We start from the raw sequence: 9430 nt of genomic DNA on the forward strand, positions 1-9430 counted from the left end.
ACCTCACCACTACACAGAAAATATCCCTGTGAACATATATCAATGCCATATATAGGATGCAGTCTCATCAGACAATGTTTCATCCATGCCACCTTTATTGCTACAAACGCTAGACCGAATACCACTAGTACTTGGTACAGAGTGCAATCCATAGACATTGATGTTTTCAACATTCGGTGTTTCAGCAATTTCTCCATTCATATTAACAACCGCAATATTACTAAGATCAGATACATCAGGCCTTTTATGCCCAACATCACCGCATTCAAAACACTTCGTATTGCCAGTTGTTGCATAAACCAAAAATGTTGGTCAACAACAGTCAAACAAATATGTCCATTTCACTGTCAGGAGAGGATGAGCCTTCTGCAAATGAATCTCCGCTAAAATTCAAGCTTCCGTGAATGAGCATCGCCGCGCGCATGCGCGCCAAACAGACAGAGCACAATATATTCTATACTACAGTAGCACAATAATTCTGATTAAAATATACATATTGCTAAAATATTTGTTGCTGGAGACAATAAATGTGCCATATGTGGAATTTTAAACCTACAAGTATATTTTTATGAAAGTGACCATTATAATGGTGTAATCAAATGCAGACCAATAGTTTGTGCTTTTGTTTTTATTTTCATTTTTAGTTTAGCCTTTAGTCAATTTAAAAACAAAAGCATTATTTTTGTTTTTAGATTGTAATGTTACAATGTTAAAATGTAATGTGATTTTAACCACCTTTTTGCACATAATATATTGCATAGCCTACATTACATTCACTATATTTGTTTCCATATCCATATTCAATATCAACATTGTTTGTAGGATATCATTGGGCAGGATGTGAAATAACATTTTTTTTAAATAAATACAGATTTTCTTTATCCAAATAAAAAAAACGTAGAAAGTACAGAGATATATATCGTATATCGCCATTTAACCAAAAAATACAGAGATATGATTTTTTGAGAGAGAGAGAGATTTGTAAGGGGAACAACATTTCTAAGGGGAAGAAATGCACAGTAGCATTTGGCAGGTTCATTTTTTCATGTGTGTGTGGGGCCTGGTAAACCCTACATTATGGGGACAAAATGGTCTGCATGGTGAAAAGAGCATATAAATCATACTACAGTAAGTGATATTTTTTGAAAATCTAAAGTTTTCTGTGATGGTAGGTTTAGGAATAGGGTTAGTGTAAGGGGATAGAATACAGTTTGTACAGTATAAAAATCATTATGTCTATGGAAAGTCCCCATAAAACATGGAAACCCATCGTGTGTGTGTGTGTGTGTGTTGCTCTGGCCAACAGGTTTTCTTATAATTAAAAAGTACAGATTGTGTTGATAGACAGTCTGAGGTCTCTACAGTGGCCATTGGCCAAATTTCCTCTGATGGACTTCCAGACAACACACACTATAAAATCCATAACATGGAACATTCAACACACTGACCATTTATAAATCAACTGAGCATTAATAACAACTAAATGTTCATCAACACACTGATCATTCATCAAAACAAGAAAGTTAATAAACAACAGTGAGCAGTTATTGACAACATTTAAAAATCGCAAAAGACATTCAACTATGTTTTTTAATATATAATCAAATTCATTAGGCTGCTTGTTTACCATTGACTCTCTGAGAGTTTGTGATAAATGGTGTCATTGCACCCTCTGGTGGTACATAGAGAACAAAGCAATCTATGAGAAAGTCAAGGATCAGTTCATTACTTTGAGATATGATTGTCTGCATTATAACAATAGTACATGGAGACATATGTCTGTAACTGTGGGAGAATGTATGAAACATATGTTTTGAAAGCATAATACAAGTATAGACATTTGGTTCCATATACAAATGTGTTGTCAATGAAAATTGACAAAAGTAATAATACTGTCATGCAGAAGATATTTCTTTGAGCGCAATACATCAGAGGGCTGAAGGTTCTGCAGTTTAAAATGTGTCAGTGCCCAACAGAGAGACATAAATAAAATATAAGACATCTCACTCCATTTTCAGCGGCTCTTAACAGTCGGCTCACTCAGAACTGGTGCTTTTAAACAGAACTAGGTCAGACACCCTGCAAATTGACAACTTCCAACTTAATGTTTATTATGTGTCATAAAAGCTGAAAAAAGAAACATGGGTTTTACGTTATATTAAGTGTCTTTAACTACTATGAACTAACATTTCAATTACTATTTCGGTAAAACGCACTTACTGTGTATGGTCACCGTAATTTTGGCAAGTAAGAAATGTTCCTGGATCAACATACTTTGTGACCTAAAACCAGAGGGAATGGTGGTGAATAACACTGATGTAGAAGCACCTAACCCTGGTTGTAAGCCTAAACTTGACATAAACTGTAAACTTGTCCATCAAATCCGATTGGTTCATTGCAATGTTGTTCCAGGATCAACAAAGAGGTTGATCCAGGAACATGTTGTACTTGGTGAAATCACATTCACCTATTGGGTCCATACATGTTTTTAAATTCTGTCATTAATTTCTGTAATTTTTTTGGTAAAACATTGTATAATGTCATTAATGACCCAATATGTATAACAGTATTTTTTTTTCTGCACAACAATATTTGAATCTTTGCTGACTGAATAAGTGCAATTCACCTTTATTCCACAAGGTGGCAATGTCTGATCCACAACGATGAGTCTGATGAGTTTCACTCATAGTTACAGCAGGCAGAAAAAAGTATCATCAGCAAAACTTGAAATGGCTCAGCGATTTACTGTAGAGCAAATACTGAACACAATCAAATATTAGTGTCACTGTCAGCTGTCAGCGATCAAAATATTGATTTTGAAGATGTTGAAAATAATAGTTTTGAGAATATGTTTGAGATTGTGAATATGAGCTAGACTGTCCTGGGAAATGAGCTCTGACGAGGACAGCGATGATGGTGTATATATACATCTGCTCAAACTGAACCCTTACGAGCTTCAAAAGGTAACAAAATATGCTTTATTTTATTCTTCAGTAATTGTTACTTTAATATCAGGAGAGTTTAATATTATCGAGACAGGTAGAGATCCATCAGTGTTAGATATAAATGCATTTAAGGGTTAAATTCCACTATATCCCAAAGCCATATTGTATGAGAGTTTTGTGTGAGGAAGTGTTAGTAACATCGAGCCGTCAGTGAGCTGTTTTTGTGTTGTGTTCCACTTGTCAGTTCTAGTCGGGTGGCAGTTCGCCCGATTCAGCATGTTGAATTGGTGGGGCCATTGGTGAGAGAAATCACTCTGATTGGCTGTTCAGTTTAGCAAACAAGTCAGTGCACAAGAATGAAAGCGAGCAAAGTCAAAGCGGCGCTGCACAGACCGATCAGTGTATGACATCAAAGTACTTAGAGAACAGATGGCTCCGTATGCTTTCGAATTCGAATGTCATACACCAATCGATCTGTGCAGCGTCGCTTCAAGTCGAAAAGACTTCTTGTGTTCAAGTACATCTTTTTTTTGGCCCAGACGTAGCCGACACTGCTTACAAAAATAACCTAATAACCATAGTTTAACCATGGTTTTTGTAGTAAAACTGTGGTTATACAAATGGCAATCAATCCACCATAAAACCATGGTTAGTTTTTGTTACTTTACATTGGCTTGGTGTGTCACAGCCTGAACAGAACAAAATATTTAGATTTTCCATTCTTCGTATTTGAAGTAGAACATTGAGCCCTATCATACACCCGGCGCAAGGCAGCGCCAGGCAAGTGTTTTTTGCTAGTTTCAGCCCGACGCAGTTATCATTTTCATTTTGCACCATTTGCATCATTTTGCACCCATTTGTGCGGCCATGGGCGTGCTGGTCTGAAAACGAGGTGTGTTCTGGCGTATTGTTGGCGCGTTGCTATTTTGAGGCAACTTAAATAGACAAAAAAAAAATTTGCACCATTGACTTTAAACAAGGTTTCAGTTGGTCAATGGCGCATTTTTTTTTTTTGTTATTTAAAGAGCGCGTTAGTAATATGCGCATATAGGTGGGTCCACAACGTGCGTACACTTTGTCCCGTAGATGGTTTCCGTTTCCTCTCTGGAGAAGCGTTCAGTTTTTCCGCTTGCGAATTCCGCCATGTAAATAGTGAATCCTTCATTGCACGAGCGCAAATGGCTTTTAAAGGGAATGGGAGATGAGACTCTGATTGGTTGATTTCACGTTATGCCCAAAACACACCCATTACTCATTAAGAGAATAGAGAAAGCCCTTTTAGACCATGCGCTGGGCACACCAACCATTTTTCTCGTTGTTAAACTAGCAAAAGTGGATCTGGACATGCCCTAAGTGCGCTTGTATCATTAAAATAGGGCCCATTATATTTGGTTATGATGCATTTTGATGCATGCAGAAATGTGGCATGCAGTTTTTTTTTGTTTTTTTATATATATATATAAAGCCAAAAGTAGACTTTTGACACGTAGCCTACGCTAAGGTAAGCATAGAGAGCTTGTGGCACAATTTTTTTAATCAGCACAGTACCTACACACACACACACAAAATTGGGCTGCTTGCGAACAGTGTGTGTGGACGCCCACGGACCCTCATGATGACGGAAATTACGTCACAGTGCGCGGACCAGTTGTGGAACACAGTACAATCAAGTGACCCAGGGCCATTGATTCACAAGGTAGTCAAATAAAAAAAATGAATAAACGGAAGAGACAGAAACTTGTGCACGCTACAACAGCTGTTCTAAGTGGATAAGAGATTATGCAGGGAGGTTAGAAACTAAACACATTTGTACACACTAGCCTAAAAGATTACTTGAGCCTAAAGAGTGCCCAAGCACTATGCAAGGTTAAAACATTCTGTTGACAGGGGTGAAAATATCTATGCAAAAGATACAGTGAGGAAAATAAGTATTTGAACACCCTGCTATTTTGCAAGTTCTCCCACTTGGAAATCATGGAGGGGTCTGAAATTGTCATCGTAGGTGCATGTCCACTGTGAGAGACATAATCTAAAAAACACAATATATGATTTTTTAACTATTTATTTGTATGATACAGCGGCAAATAAGTATTTGAACACCTGTCTATCAGCTAGAATTCTGACCCTCAAAGACCTGTTAGTCTGCCTTTAAAATGTCCACCTCCACTCCATTTATTATCCTAAATTAAATGCACCTGTTTGAGGTCGTTAGCTGCATAAAGACACCTGTCCACCCCATACAATCAGTAAGAATCCAACTACTAACATGGCCAAGACCAAAGAGCTGTCCAAAAACACTAGAGACAAAATTGTACACCTCCACAAGGCTGGAAAGGGCTACGGGGAAATTGCCAAGCAGCTTGGTGAAAAAAGGTCCACTGTTGGAGCAATCATTAGAAAATGGAAGAAGCTAAACATGACTGTCAATCTCCCTCGGACTGGGGCTCCATGCAAGATCTCACCTTGTGGGGTCTCATTGATCCTAAGAAAGGTGAGAAATCAGCCCAGAACTACACGGGAGGAGCTGGTCAATGACCTGAAAAGAGCTGGGACCACCGTTTCCAAGGTTACTGTTGGTAATACACTAAGACGTCATGGTTTGAAATCATGCATGGCACGGGAGGTTCCCCTGCTTAAACAAGCACATGTCAAGGCCCGTCTTAAGTTTGCCAATGACCATTTGGATGATCCAGAGGAGTCATGGGAGAAAGTCATGTGGTCAGATGAGACCAAAATAGAACTTTTTGGTCACAATTCCACTAAACGTGTTTGGAGGAAGAAGAATGATGAGTACCATCCCAAGAACACCATCCCTACTGTGAAGCATGGGGGTGGTAGCATCATGCTTTGGGGGTGTTTTTCTGCACATGGGACAGGGCGACTGCACTGTATTAAGGAGAGGATGACCGGGACCATGTATTGCGAGATTTTGGGGAACAACCTCCTTCCCTCAGTTAGAGCATTGAAGATGGGTCGAGGCTGGGTCTTCCAACATGACAATGACCCGAAGCACACAGCCAGGATAACCAAGGAGTGGCTCTGTAAGAAGCATATCAAGGTTCTGGCGTGGCCTAGCCAGTCTCCAGACCTAAACCCAATAGAGAATCTTTGGAGGGAGCTCAAACTCCGTGTTTCTCAGAGACAGCCCAGAAACCTGACTGATCTAGAGAAGATCTGTGTGGAGGAGTGGGCCAAAATCCCTCCTGCAGTGTGTGCAAACCTGGTGAAAAACTACAGGAAACGTTTGACCTCTGTAATTGCAAACAAAGGCTACTGTACCAAATATTAACATTGATTTTCTCAGGTGTTCAAATACTTATTTGCAGCTGTATCATACAAATAAATAGTTAAAAAAATCATACATTGTGATGTACACTGTGTCAACCACAGTATGTGTAGGTACACCTTAAATGGAGTAGCCTATACTTTGAAAGGTTATGCATACAACTGTGCTAAAGTGTAAAAAAAATCATTTTAAATTTTTTTTAAAAAAAGTGTATAGCCTACTTTGGGCTTAACAATTAGTTGTCTTGCATTTCAAAGAGCTCTATGGCCTTGGATGTCAGAGTGGTCCAAAGAGCAAAGGAACGATTTGTTTCTTGTCATTTGGTAGAGGACTTAGATGAGCAAGGTTCAAATTGCAGCACAGTTAGACTGCACACAGGTGGTCTTTGCTCTCAGATTGTCATAGCAGCGTGTGTCTTTGTATCTACAAAATCAATTACAGTCATTTTAGGTCATATTTCAAGCCGACTATAAAATGCAGCTCCCATTAATTAGCAAAAGCAAGTGTTATGACAGAACACGGAGCTCTGTTGGAAATCTAATCCACAAACCTGTCAGAGGAGCTGTCATATACAGTAGGAGATCTCAGCGGCTGAAGGCACAAGGCCAAATCCATACAGAGACATGCAAGACTGCATGTAGTCTGCTAAGAAACTAGCAATGTTCTGCCATCTGTTGACATGAAGCCTTTCAAGTGACTGCTTTGAAATGCTCTTTATAGGCAACAATTCACAATAACAGTATAGGGTTCAGGAAGTAAAAATCACATTCATTTTCTTAAGTGCCAAATGTATTTTTTAAATATAATGATAATGTATAAACTTTTTATGACAGACCTACCATGAGCTCCAAGGTTATTAAGCACTGGATAAGCCACAAGTGTGATTTCATTTTCAAAGAATTGTTGAATTGAAGAAATTCTTGATGGCTTTTCACACTGTTTAACCTCAAATTATTGTCTCTTTAAACCTCATCTTGCTGTTTTTTTTATTTATTTTTAAAAAAAGGTACAGCACCCTCTTACTCAGACCAAAAGGTTTTTAATGCACCTGAGGATGTAATTACAACTTCCCAACTCAGTTGAACATAACATTAAGCCCTAATTTTGGTGCCCTTGCAAAGAAACACTGCTTGCCTTATTAAATATTTACATGCTACAGTCACAGTAACTTTTATGCACTGTATTTCTTTTCATTTGGGTGGGAAATCTAAATGTCAAACAGTGTCGGAAATTGTGTGGTGGATGAAATCACGGTACATAGAAGCACTAAGGATGCACAAAAGTGAGACAAGCTTGTTACTCAAACAGGTTGCGTGAAAGTACATGTAACACTTGTGTGATACTGTAATCAGTTTACGTTAAGTAACATGTAGAAATGTTCCCTGGAGACTTCACCTAATCACTGGGCCCTCAGAAGATTTAGTTATTGCAGGAGGCAGGAAACACATACCAGAATTTTAGGGAAATTTAGTTTTATATATATAGGCCTTTTGTGTACATAGAAAAAGTCTTAGATCTTTGAGTTCATCTCATGAAAAATGGGGGCAAAAACAAAAGTTTCATGAGATGAACTCAAAGATCTAAGACTTTTTCTATGTACACAAAAGGCCTGTTTCTCTCAAATATTGTTCACAAATCTGTCTAAATCTGTGTTAGTGAGCACTTCTCCTTTGCCGAGATAATCCATCCACCTCACAGGTGTGGCATATCAAGTTGCTGATTAGACAGCATGATTATTGCACAGGTGTGCCTTAGGCTGGCCACAATAAAAGGCCACTCTAAACTGGGATGTTTTCAGCTTCCAGGAATTGTGTACAGATCCTTGCAACATGGGGCCGTGCATTATTATGCTGCAACATGAGGTGATGGTTGTGGATGAATGGCACAACAATGGGCCTCAGGATCTCATCACGGTCTCTCTGTGCGTTCAAAATGCCATCAATAAAACGCACCTGTGTTCGTTGTCCATAACACACGCCTGCCCATACCATAACCCCACCGCCTCCATGGGCCAACTCAATCCACAACGTTGACATCAGCAAACCGCTCACCCACACGACGCCATACACGCTGTCTGCCATCTGCCCTGTACAGTGAAAAACGGGATTCATCCATGAAGAGAACACCTCTCCATCAAATGCAATTTGAGATTCTCCATCAAGAGACGCCATCAAATGCAACCATGACCATGCCAAAAAATAGGACTTACAGTATTTGTTCCTCAGGCTTCCCTAACGTGATTGGTGCCATAGACTGTACACGCGTCACCATCAAGGCCCCACCAGGCCCCAATAAAGGGGATTTTGTGAACCGAAAGGGATTTCACAGTGTAAACGTGCAGGTAAGTTACTATTACGATTCTTAATATTGCAGATTAGTAATATATCAAAAAAAAAAAAAAAAAAAAAAAGGAATGTAATCAAAAAGTATGCAGTTTACTGATTAAAAATATCTTAGATGGTGTGTGACTCCATGTCCTATATTACAAATGTGGAAGCAAAATGGCCTGGTTCCGACTCCAGAATTTTCAGAGAGTCACATTTATGCACATTATTTGAACGTGGTAAGGGAAAAAATGTAATATCAAGCTCACTGTATTACATAAATTTATTCTGAGCCTAACAAAACTGCATTTTTCCATTATACAGGTGCTTACGACAGGATCCTGCTTGGTGACAGGGGCTATGCCTGCAGGCAGTATTTCATGACGCCATTCCCTGACCCAAACCCCGGACCACAAACTTGTTTCAATGCAGCTCTAGCCAGGACAAGGGCACGCATTGAAATGACCTTTGGGCAACTAAAGGGAAGATTTCAGTGTCTGAAAAGTCTGAGGGTTGCACCTGACAGGGTTTGTGACATTATTGTTGCATGTGCCATACTCCACAACATTGCCACCATCAGAAAGAGGACCCCTGTGGTGGAGGTGCAGCCTGATGATGACCTCCAGCCAGTGCACTTGGACCAACCTAGTGGCAGAGCTGCACAGGACAGAACTGTGGAACACCATTTTTGATTTTTTTTTTACAAAAAAAACAAACAAAAACCTTCATTAAATTAATAAAAGACAATATGCTTAGTTCCTTGATTTTTTCAATTATTCTTTGTCAAGAAAAGCCAGTGATAGTCATCTTTTGCCTGCAATAAGAGATATTGTTATGCAAGGTCAGCAATCGTACTCTGTGTGAAAGTGTATTAG

Source organism: Abramis brama (assembly GCF_963993115.1).
Source record: "Abramis brama genome assembly, chromosome: 9".
Taxonomy (NCBI): Eukaryota; Metazoa; Chordata; class Actinopteri; order Cypriniformes; family Leuciscidae; genus Abramis; species Abramis brama.